General features: G+C 43.9%; 1 protein-coding gene across 3 annotated transcripts in view; it reads right to left on the bottom strand.

Annotated features, from left to right (window-relative positions):
- Nucleotides 1-12,656, bottom strand: part of LOC8030315 (sphingomyelin phosphodiesterase) — a 116,325-nt gene that overhangs the window by 65,759 nt on the left and 37,910 nt on the right. The window contains exon 2 of one of the 3 annotated variants that reach the window (XM_029990502.4): nucleotides 5,540-5,614. The exons of the other annotated variants lie outside the window; for them this stretch is intronic. The gene's annotated coding sequence lies outside the window, so the exon portion shown is untranslated. The remainder of the gene's footprint in view (nucleotides 1-5,539; nucleotides 5,615-12,656) is intronic. 3 annotated transcript variants of the gene reach the window in all.

The raw sequence follows: 12,656 nt of genomic DNA, 5'->3' as shown, positions 1-12,656 counted from the left end.
GAGGTCATACGTCGGTGGTGAAGTTTAGAGCTACAAACCGACAAATACTAAAAAGACGAACGGCAAAGTCACAGACGAAATGAATAGCAGCTTCTGTTTTCCGCCAGCTCTACATGATAGTGAATTTACCTCGTTTCTTCATGCTGGCGACTGCAGGTCAATAACATCGGTGGTTTTAAAAGAACCGAGTTGGACGGACATCTCAAAATTGTAAATTCTTAGTTAATACCCTAAAGGGCACACTTGCTTAATACATGAAGCGAGTTGAAAAGTGTGGCAGATTTAGAAATATAATTTTTATTATAAGGTTGACCATTCGTTCCGACTAAGTATTCTTAATCTTAAATTTAGATTGAACGGTAATTTATGAAAAGATGCTCCGTTCGCTGACGGTAACTCTTTCAAATGACCACGACATTTCAAAATCTCTCCTCGAGCTCATTCTTGAAAAAAAATAATATGTTGATTTTTCGATTAATATCGGTTAATATTGGTTACCGGTAAATAATTTACGGTGACGGTGACGGTTACGGTTATAGCGAATTTCAAATAACGGTTTCGTTGCGGTTCCGGTTACTGAAAAACTAACAATCTTTTTATCTGTGTGCGTGTCTTAAATTTACGCAGCTGGTAACCAAACCAACAAAGTATGCCACTGATACAGTAAACACACTTGATTTAATTCTGTCGACAGACCCTAAACTGCTATTTTCATTGACGTATCTCCCAGGTTTAAGCGATCACTCGTTGTTAAATTTTGATCTCAAAGTTGCTCCCCCAATCAATATTGAAAGAAGTAAAGCTTATTTTTGACTAAAATACTGCCAAGTTTGATTTAATAACAAAGACTCTACAGCTATTTGTACATATATCTGCCAAAATTTGAAGAGCGAAGCGTGAAGGAAAATTTTATATTGTTGTTTAAAACTGAACGAACTGATTGATGCGTATGTACCCGTTAGGCCTATTCAATCTGATGCTAAATGACCTCGGTATATAACACTACAAAACGTCTTTCTAATAAAAAACAGCTAATTTTTCGTTTACCTAAATTACGTAACACGACTGATTGGTGGGAGGCGTACTTTTCGGCCGAGATCGAATATTTCCAAGCTGTATGCGACGTCAAGGAGAATTTTTTAAAGACACTTTACCAAGTTTATTGTTAAATGACCCCAAAAAGTTCTGGAAGACTGCGAACGACAATGAAGACGCCTTAATTTCTCTAAACGATGGGTCTGGTGCGCTACTCCTGCTGCCAGAATATCCATCAGTGTTTAGTAATGTTCCTTTCAAACGGTATTCCTGTAGGTGATGAAAATGTATTTTTTAACGTTCCACATTGTGCGTTCAGCCCGATGTTTTTCATTGTTATGGTGCATACTCGAAATGTAAAGTTAAGATATTTGATTCTTTGAAAGTATCATCGTCACGTGGAAGTGATAATATTACCTCAAAATTTCTTAAGACAAACTAAAATATACTAATTCTTTTTTGGCCAAACTTTTCGAGCAATCTCTTGAGTGCGGCACGCTCCCAATAGAACGGAAAACTGCGAAGGTGGTTCCACTGCATAAGCACGGTAACAGACATTCTCCATTAAATGACCGACCCATTTAGCTACCATATATTCAATGTAAAATCATGCCGCACACTGCACTCTCATATTTTTAATTACATAAAATCTAATTCTTTTCTAGCTCCTGCTCAACATAATTTCCGTCGCTAACATTTTTTTTTTTGTGAAACTCATTTGTTTCATTTCACCCATTCTTTGCAAGCTCTACTGAAGAAATAAGAAAACTATCAAGCTTACTGTATTTTTCTATTTTTCTAAAGCATTTGACAAGGTTAATCATATATTACTAATGCTTAAACTTTCTCGCATAAACCTAGATTTTAATTTATTAACCTGACTGGAATGTTTTTCCACCGCTCTCAATATTTAACTCTAAATCGCAGTAATTCTTGCCTGACCAAGGTTCGGTTGTACAGCTGCATCTTTTCCTAATCTTCATTTGTGATTTACAAGGTTGTTTTTAGGGGCGAAGCTCCTTAGGGGCTAGCCATGTCCGTATGTCCGTCCGCCGTCCGGCGTGCCCCTGCTCGCGAGCTCACGAGCAGGAGCTCACGAGCTCCCGCTCGCGAGTTCAGCAGCGAGAGCAAGAAAAAAAAAATGAAAACAATGTCCGGCGTGCTCCTGCTCGTGAGCTCACGAGCAGGAGCTCACGAGCTCCTGCTCGTGAGTTCAGCAGCGAGAGCAAGAAAAGAAATGAAAAAAAAAGAGATAAAAATAAAAGAAAAAAAAGAAAAAAAATAGGGGGCTTTGAGATGCCATTTCATCTGTCTTCTTAAAAAAAAGAAAATTAAGAAAACCACACATTCTTCTACTGACATTAATGAAAACTGCACCATCAGCACTACCTATGATCAAAATCAGTATCAAGAAAAAGAAGAAAAAAAAAGTGTAGGGTGTTCTGAGTTGCCATCCCATCTGTCTTCTTACAAAAAGAAAAAGAAGAAAACCACACATTCTTCTACTGACATGAATGAAAACGGCACCATAAGCACTACCTATGACCAAAATCAGTATCAAGAAAAAGAACAAAAAAAAAAGAGTAGGGGGTTCTGAGTTGCCATCCTATGTCTTCTTAAAAAAAGAAAAAGAAGAAAACCACACATTCTCCTACTGACATTAATGAAAACGGCACCATCAGCACTACGTATGACCAAAATCAATATCATCAGCACCACCCCAGCTTCGCCCCAATCAACATCATTCACCACGTGGAGATGCGGTAATTTTTTTTCGCCCTACATTTATACGCGTATGACTGTGTAATTTATCGGGAATTTCATGATGATAACGATGAACGTGTTTTGCAATCTCATTTAAATAATGTTACTCTTTGCTGCAAAAATGGCATATGGAACTAATCCCTAACATATGCAAACTAATGCGTGTTTTCCGGCAAGGCGCGCGCCCTTGAACATAGACACTGACGGTCATTCAATATATAATATGTTATAATCGCCAACGCTAACCGCATGTTCGGATACCTACGACGGAATATCGAAACGGCCTCCCACTTAACTTAAGGCTCCTTCTTTAGAAAACTCTTGTACGGTAAAAATAGAATACACAGCCTCCATTTTGGGATCATAACCACGCCGTTCTACGTAAAGCTCTCGAACTAGTTCAAAATAGCGCCGTTCGTTTCATTCTGTCTAAAGATAATCAATCAGCCAGCATATAATCAATGTAGTGCAGTTTGTGGTTACCCTGTTTGTCATTGCAGAGTAAGTTTTTTTCAATTTCGCCGGTTCCATCAAGTGTATCATCATCAATCGCTGCGAGACCAATTCTTTACATTGCCTAACTATTACTGAAAAGACGGTGAGAGTGCAGGCGAGCTGGTGGTAGCTAATCATGTCGTATTACACCTGAGACCCACGGAACTTGTACCAAGTTCCGTGGGTACTGAAAGGCTGTTTGAGAAATAAACCAGTTAGCTGAGTTTGAGACGTTCTCTGTGTCTGTTCCTTCTACTGAAAGTTCTTCCGATTTCTTCCACCGCAGTCTCAGGTGTAATACGACATGATTAACTATTACTCTTCCCGTCTGAACCATCAGAGTAAAGTTGGATTAACATCTTGCCATTCAAACACTTCTTTTTGTTCATTTATCCCGCATACATCAAGCGACTGGATCCAACTTCTTGCAGATATCGAAACTATACCCGAATCTTTTCTTTTTCGCCAATCTCTGTTTACGTTTCTGTTTCATGAGCCAAAAAGAGTCCTTTGCTCTTATTAATTTTTATCGTAGCAAATGTTGCTTTCATATTTTGCCACTCTGTGTGTATTTTTGGTGTTTGTATTTCTCCCTGCACTTTTTGTTTTGTGGCTTATTTTTGTTTACTTTACCCCTCTTCTCTAGAATGCTTCGGCCGCTGAGCGCATTTGCAATAAATAAATAAATAGGTTGGAAGATTTTCGCTGATATCGGAACACACTACAATCGCAGAAATCCGAGTTTGTACAGGCATGTTCCCATCAATTTGCTCCGGAAGGCCTGTAGCTTTAAAGATTGGAGCAGCACGCATGGCTTGCCGAAGCGATTCGTTTTAGGTCACGTTTTATTAGCGTGTCAGGCGCTCAACCGCCTTGCTTCTGGGCGCTATTCACGAAAACAGCAGAAACAGAAAAGGTGAAATGACTGCATAATTAATTTATTTATTTTGTTTAGTAGTTTCGGTTTTCTAGCGCATATCGGCAGACGTTAACAGACACTTGTCTTGAACCTTGGCATGTGCGTGATGGAACGCTAGAGCGCCGCTTTCGTTTTGTGGCCGTTGCAGACGGTGATAAGAGGCTAACATTTATTTTGCCTGCGCCGGCATGACCTGTGCAGAAAGGTGTAGCGGGTGCAGAAACATGCAGGACAAGATACTTCAGGGTGTGCTTTGAGGTAGTCTGCACTGGTTAATATAATGCGGTACTTTTGTACCAAGTTTAGATGGTGCAGGAGGTGCGGGTAAATTGAACACAGCAAGTGTGCCCTGATGGCAGACGATGCTGTACGCTGCTACGCTTCTGCTTGCACACTAGCAGGCAGTGTCGGACGGCCGACCAGAGGCACTAGCGGTCGCGACAGGGCGACAATAATCTTGCGTACATATTCAGCAGAGCCGTCAAGCCAGTAGTACACACAATCAGCGCGACAGGGGACGAACACAGGAAAGAAAGAGAAGACAGGACAGAGCGCTAATTGTGTGTACTACGTTCAACCAACTACGCCATCAAATTATTTTGCTACAGTCAAGCCAATCCGGTGGAAATGAACGAGGCCACCGTTCTGTGATGGCCTCGTCCATTAAAAATAATTTAGTGCACTATTTGCGCCGCGAGACGTAATTTAGGTTGAAGTCCCGGCCCGCTCTAGGGCCCTTAAAGGGGGTCACGACCTCAACCGAAATTACGTCTCGGGGCTTAAATAATGCGGTAGGTATTTATTTGTGTATCGTTTATTTTGTGACATTCGTGTCCCATCGAGGCATTGTAAGAAACGCGGCTTTGTGTGTTGTCCACTTTTTGTTCCTAGTCTCAGGTTTTTAAGATGTCCAAGGTTCACCAGCTGGCCTGCATCTTCGTTGTTTCTATCATTCTCCGTAATTTCAAAATGTGAATTTTTTTGCCTTATTTCAGCGTTGCTTTAATCTGTCAGAGAATGAAACAAAGAAACGCGATCGAAAGATCGGGGCTTCAGGTGTCCCGAGACAACAACTAAAAATCAACTGCCACAGAAGCTCACGACACACAGTGTAGAATGCATGTTTCCAACAGCGCAAACGTACGCTAACTTCCTGCAGCTCGTATAGTCCTATCAGTTAAGCCAGAATCCTCACATGAGCGTCCCTCGGTCAGCAAAATGAAATTTACGCAACCACAGCTCTTTAGTCGCTCCAACGCTCCTTTAGGGTGAAAAGGGAAAAGAAGGAATGTTTTCGATATTTTTAGAGTCTTAATGGCAACTCACGTTTTCTTCAGGAAATGTGATGGGGCGAAGGACGGGCTGCTGGACACCCACCGCTTCTCCTAGCCAAGGCGAAAGCTAAAACGATGAATGCTCTTCTGTTATCAACCCGTTTTGTTTCTGACTTTACACCTGTTTGCTAGGGTGGAGCAGCGAAACGTCACAACATTAATTTATGCATTATACTTTCTCCCCTGACAAGTACATGTGGCACAGTTGGCTGAAGTCTACGTGTCGAGTAAGCATAATAATAAATACGAACCCGCAAACGTGTTCGCTTTTTTTTCCAGCAAACAATAAAAGATCAAAAACATTTTTTTTGTTAATAATATTGGGCAATATGTTTACCTTTCCCTGACGAATGTAAATATTTTGTGGTGAACTTCATCTCCAGTATCTTTTAGTGCGTGGAATACAGTAAATAAAAAGTGATCGTTTACATTTCTTTTGAAACTATTGGACAGCTAGACATGTCCTAGAGTGGAAACAATATTGTTTATTATATCCATCCCAAGTTTAGCTGGGAAAAGCGGGGACAGGCATACGAACACATTCCTGGGAGTAGGGGGTTCCGCTAAAAAGCATTTCATGCCTTAAAATTTTACAATATGTAAAAAAAAAAATGAAATGAATAACTACAACATCCATCGAATATCTTGTCCGGCTACTTTACGAGCGAAAGGAACAAATTAGTTATCAAGTGAATAGCAGCTATGTGCGGGCAGCGTGGTTAATATACGAGGCTCAAGACACGAAACAGTCATCTGGCAGCTACCGTTCCTGCAACTGTTTTTTTAAGCGTTTGTGAACGTGCAGCCAATCAAAAGAGGGACGAGTTTTCAAAACAGTAAACGTAGAAAAAATATTTTTCAGCAGACCTTATGCTCGAGAACGGTACAAGGTACAGGGGCGACACCGTTTATCCCTCTCCACAACCGGAATTGGACGGCCTCAATTGGAGCGCGTTATTATACTGCGCCGGTTCTTCTTTTTATTTTTTACAACTCTTGAAACTACAAGCCTGAAGACACGGTGAGGATAGGGGGTCTCATTGTGCATGCGCCTGTATGAGGGTGGTGACATCACCTCATATTGCACCACGATAATACTGTTTTTTCTTTGCTCTAGGGCACGTAGAAGATCGTTTTTCGAAAAGTGCTTTCAATAGGCGATCTTGGTCCACCCTATTTCTTTGCATCTTCCCTACGATATTATGATGCTACAGCGAGGGTCCGATGAATCCAGTCTTTTTCACCTTTAAATCAGTCGTTTCAATGACCGCCAGCAACTTTTTTTCTTCCAATGGTACTCGTCAGAAGACGATAAAATCGACTTACCCTTGACAAAACGTACGCTACGGGTTCGGCAGTTCTCATTCGGGCGTCATGGTCTCTGACTTCCTTCTCTTCACGGCGGTTATCCAAGCTTTTTTCTTCATGGGACTGAGTTCGTCCGACTAAAATCTTAAATACTAGGCGCTTTCTTTGTCGTAACATGAATTCTTGCGACTTTGGCGATACCGTTCGTCGGCATTATGAGAATCAACGCGACCACACACGCAGATGTTGTTTTCGCAGCGGCCTAGTACAATGTCGGCCTAAGAGCGGCCGTACACCTGTTTGCTTTCAACCTGGATGGGGTATATCTTTTTGCGCATGCCGAGCAGCTTTTTTTTTATTTTTTTTGTTAAAGGTAAGTTGGTTAACGGAACCAGCGACACACTTCTGGGCCCGATCTGAGGCATGACGCTGAGTGTATGCACATGACGACACGGCATCATCGCAACTATCTCCCGAAGATGCCGGGAAATTACCCTGGTTTATTGCTTCTTATGCCAAGAACGCAGCGGTACCTTTCAAAGGTGAACCTTCACCATTTACGGTAATTTCAAACCGGCTGACCAATTCGTAGTCTCTCAACTCACAAAAATGTATCGGCAATAACATGCGACCACATTCACTCTAATGGTACGAAGCTCTGCGTGCAAAACCGTACAAACGTCGTTATAACCAACGTGAAAATCACTCATGACGCAGAAGACCTCAGGTAGACCACCCAAAATGAGTAAAGTGCCAATGCGGCCCTACACGTCTCCCAGAGTCAATCTGCGGCGTCGTACAAGTTTCAGTGGACTTCACCAACAATGAAATCTCATCCAACATAGTGTGCCACGAAGCAACAATTCCAACCAGAAAAAAAACTTAGGCCAATGAAACCTCTGGTATTCGTAATATTCAATGGCATGCAACTACAACGTGTTGTGCAGTCGGCCTTAAAAAAAACCCAGCAAAAGTGATTTATGGCCGGTGCGGTGAAACCACCCCACGCGGAGCTGTATTTCGCCATAACAAGGGGGTCGAGCGTTGCGAGTACGCTCCCACCTTTGAATTGCAGGGGCACTTCGAGATATATTGTCATCGATTCTATTATTATGTTTTTCTTGCGGCCGGCATTTATTTTAGATTGACGGGTCACGCGTGAGACGACACTTTCTTCCGTTGTTATCTTGTTACGTTACGAGTCATCAGTTGTGCGTCTACGTCACTTGAGATAGCACTAACCTGATAGAATGCGCACATTGAGTGTGTGCTTTTCGAGTGGAAGCACTACTTTGACGAAAAACCCTGAAAATGTAGTCAAAAATAAGGGAAGAGCCAATAGTGGATGCCCAGGGATTGAGTTAGCATGACTCTCGGGAAACGCCACACACGTCCCTGTTTGGAAAACGCTGACACTGACGCCTTTCACTCTTTTGTTTTCGCTCTCCCTTTTGCTTCCTCTACTTTCGCTTCCTCTCTTTGGCTCGTTGCGGAGTCAGTGTTTGCGTTTCCCAAAATGGGGCGTGTGTGGCATTTTTGAAGGGTCATGCTGACGCATTTCCTAAGGATCGACCAATGGTTCTTCCTTTAAATTTTGAAGCACCAACCAGCGCATACGCGCTTCGCACACCTGGAAGTTTAGGCTCGTTCCAACATCCGAGCGCGCATTGGCTTCCTCCCCTTGACGTCGCGTACCTCTCGTCTTTGTTCTTCACTACTCTCCTCTCTAAGCGACACTGTTCCTTTCCTACTGTTTTGTTCACAGACGGACGCCGCAAGCTATTCCCTGTCATGTCGGTATTAATGCTAACGCATTAATAAAATAACTGCCTTAAAAACAGCGATTTCTAACTCGAATATGGGCGAGCTTCATCAGCGTTTTTCGACGGAAAGTTATCCTGACTCGTGGAATTTAATCGCCACTCACCCAACCGTACCAGCTTAGTTTCTAAAGCCTGCTCCTCAGCACTGCGTGACAATGTTTGCATTAATATCATCAGGCAGTTCTAATATTCTTTCACCATAGCTACTGTTACTCTAATCTACCCGCCTTCCAAATTTAGCGTCGAGAAATCGTAAATGACGATAGAACACTCATTAAAAAGGAGAGTGCTGTTCTCAACAGAGCGACCAAACCGGAACAGATTTGCGCAGTCAAGCTCTGTCATTCCAAAAGCACGCGTTCTGTGAACGGCTTCGGTGTGCCGACGTCCCCTGTGCATCCAAGAGTGTACTAACGCGGCAATGATGGCGCCAGCGTGCTTACGCTATAAAGCGCCCCGTATCGCCTTATAACCGGCCGAGCAATTGTTCCCGTGTGTCAATCTTTTTTACGGCCGAATGCACATTTTGGATCATTTTGCGCCACTGCGGTGCCTTACAGACCAAAACCGGTTGCCTGCGCCAACTACCTCAGGTTTTGCCACAAAATAACATGATTGCCCCAACCAAACCCGCTGCTGTCGATACGGTGAACAGCGCATGGCCGAAACGGGTTGCTCGGCGGAACGTCCACGCTTCTGCAACTGGGGTGGCGAGCACACGCAAAGTCATCAAAATTGAAATCCGCGCCATTAAGAACGACAACGCAAGAAAGATAGAAGCCAGCCCTCATATGTCACGGGCCGCCGCGCGCCGCCAAGCTACGACCGGGCGAGTTCCTGTATGTGACGCAAGGCTTCGCGCCAAAGGGACAGATCAGCGAACAATGATCGCGGATCCCTAAGGGAAACGCAGACAATGAGGGCAGCGAATTCTCGCCATGCAATTTCCAGGCTTAAGGTGCAGCTGCTGCATCAGCACCAGACTCAACCGGAAAAGAACGACTACGTAAGCATCGTCGTTATCTGGAAAGGACGCGGAACACGTGCACCGAAAAAACACCTGGGTAACAACGCTGACACGGGAGATCGTGGAGGCAGATGTTCACAACGACGCTATTGTAACCGCTAACTCAGGATTTACATTTTGGCAGGTACTGTGAGAGCATCACGACCACATGTGTATCCCGGTGTTCCCCTCAGCAAGGTAACATAGAACCCATGCTCTCCGCACAACCCCTCATGTCACCAAGCGCACGGAACACAGATGCCACATCGTCGTACAATGCGTCCGTGATATCAATGCAACGGCTCGCCAAAAAAGTTGAGGCTCTCAAGCGTCACCGAGAGAAACTTGCACGCCGTACCTAACAACAAAAATAGTAAACAGATGGGCGCTTTGAGCGACTGGGAATAATTCTCCAGCAAATACTGAATAAAATTCCTCCGTCCCCTGTTAAACTAAATAACGTCAAGATAAACAAAACACCTAAGAACTCTTCTACCCTCCAACACATGGTATATGGTAAGGATAATTCGAAACCAGTCCTTCAACAAAGTAGGTGCCAATCTAAAAATGTAAAGTCGGGAGTAGTAAAAGCATTAGTCAAGAATGTTCTACACAGGTCGTGCGTACATTACATAGCGAAAGCAGTGAAGGGGCAGTGGGAAAGATTGGGGAGTTCGGGTTACGGAAAAGGTTTTATGAAGAGGCATCTGACCGTAAAGGGGTATTCACACCAGGGAAAAATCCCGGGGATTTCTCCCCCGGCACGCTTATCCCACGACGAAAACGTCAGGCTTTGCGATGTGCAAAAGCCTCGCGTTTTCATCTCGTCTCGTAATGCGCGCGTGCCGGGGAGAAATCGCCGGGATTTCTTCCTCGTGTTAATGACCGAAGCAAAGAAAAAGAGAGGAGAGAAATCGGAGCAAAAATATACTAATATGCCGTACTACCATGCAGTTGCGCACAATGTGAAAAAGTTCTGCGAAAAAGTTTGCAATCAATGTAGTATTTAGCTCAGACTTCAAGTTGAGTAGTCTCACTTCCTTCTAAAGATAAAGAAAGTGGTGCAGGAAAGCCCATCAGGAAAATCGGTGCCGTGTGAGAACGGAATAGTGTACGAGATACCGTTAGCGTGTGGATTCAAATACGTTAAGAAAAATTCCAGATGTGTGAATGACACAATAGCAGAGCATAAAGAGAAACGTAAAGATCAAAGAGGCCAATTCACAAGTAGCAAAACATGTACAAGTGTGCAACAACTGAACGTCACAGTGGTCGGGAACAGATGTCGTGTGCAGAGAGGTGAACGATGTCAAAAGGGTAGTGAAAGTGACGGTAAGGATTGATTCTATAGGCAACTGAATAAGTCAGGCATTGCTGGTTCTCGGTCCCACTTCCAATTCTTTTTTACGTGCGTAATGGCGTTGGTTGATCTGTGTGGGTTTTTCTCGCTTTGAAAGTGAACTCTCTATATTTTATTTCTTATTTTTATTTTCTGCAAGCAAGGGTGTTTATCGGTCGTCTGATCAGCACGTTCGGTCAAGGTTTCGAAAATGGTAGGGGGTTATTTGTGTATGTAGAAGCTTGGACTGCCGGCAAATAAGGCAACAGTGTCTGCGTGCACTTGGGCGGTAACAAATCCAGGAAATAGGTAATGTCTCTTGTTGCGCTTTGGAAGTAAAGTTTGGGTGTTTTGGGAATGTAGTGACTGATTAGCCACGTTTGAAGTTTTGGTATATATGAAAGTGCCACTAAATAAACTGTTCAGCTCAGTTGGAGACGATGCCGTCTGTATTTCTGTTCCTGTCCCTTCAACGTTTGGTTCTTCTAGTTCTCCACCCAGTCTCATGTGGTTCGAGAAAATGATACATCCTCCAGTGGATGTATCATTTACCATGTACCACAGCCTCAATGCAGCTTCAGGAGAGCTTGACCTCTAGCTGTAAAGGACCCCCTACAGTACTTCTACAAGAACCAGATCTTGTTCCCGAAAGTCAACTTCAGAACAACAAAGCATACCCATCGCCTACCATCGAAACGAGGCCCGGACACTCTAAGTGATCCGGATGCTCCAAAAGCAGGGGGTCAAAAAACTATTTACGAGAAATTGTCGATACCATAGTTGCAAGTTGCCACAGACAACCGTTGTACGCACCACAAGGAACTAGTAGTGGCGGTAGCTGAATTCCTATTTTAACGTACTCATCTGTTTTCCGTTCAAACACGCCGACCAGAAATATGCAGTAACAGCAGCACCAGGGTCGATAGTGGCTGCCTCCGGCTCCGCCGCAGTCCCCGCTCCTCTGGTTCTTCGTTCGTCCACGAGAGGGCGAGCGACGAGCTGGGGTTGCGAATAGACAAAACCGATCGCTTCTGCCCCTGAATCAACAAACAGTACCCACACGAGCGGCGATTACGGTCAATACTTCCTGTCTGTTGTGCGCTGCGAAGTATTGGCGATTACGGAACACAGCACGATATCATTCCGGAACTCACGTGTGTGTCACTGCAACTCAAAGCATTGTGACATACTCTTCAGACGACAAGGATAGCGACCACTCTCCAGTAATTCTTCCCGTACAGAATCTCCCACTCCATGACAGGCCAACGAATGCCTTCCGTGCGCTCTTCATGCAGGCATCCAGGAACTTCGATAAAATGAAGGGTACCTGACCGGCCAGAAACACCGTAGCATCGCACGTATTTAATATTGGTTGCTCACTCAAACAGCTCTCAGAACTTATCGGCCCAGAGTTCTCTCCTACAAGCACAGCTGCTACCACGAAATCCGCGGAGAAACGATACCCAGTCACAGCCAGAGTCCACGTAGACAAAACCATTAGGCTTTTCGAGATGCATTTTTCACTGGGGAAGCCAAAGATAAAAAGCGCGCAGGGGCCGGACGGCATTGCATACTCAGCACTGAAGAACGTACCGGAGAAAGTGCTGGAAGATCACAAAGGACTGGAAGGACC

Source organism: Ixodes scapularis, unplaced genomic scaffold, assembly GCF_016920785.2.
Source record: "Ixodes scapularis isolate PalLabHiFi unplaced genomic scaffold, ASM1692078v2 PGA_scaffold2__306_contigs__length_199485367, whole genome shotgun sequence".
In the NCBI taxonomy this organism is placed as follows: Eukaryota; Metazoa; Arthropoda; class Arachnida; order Ixodida; family Ixodidae; genus Ixodes; species Ixodes scapularis.
The sequence above is the reverse complement of the archived record's forward strand: the minus strand, read 5'-3'. Positions and strand labels throughout refer to the sequence as shown.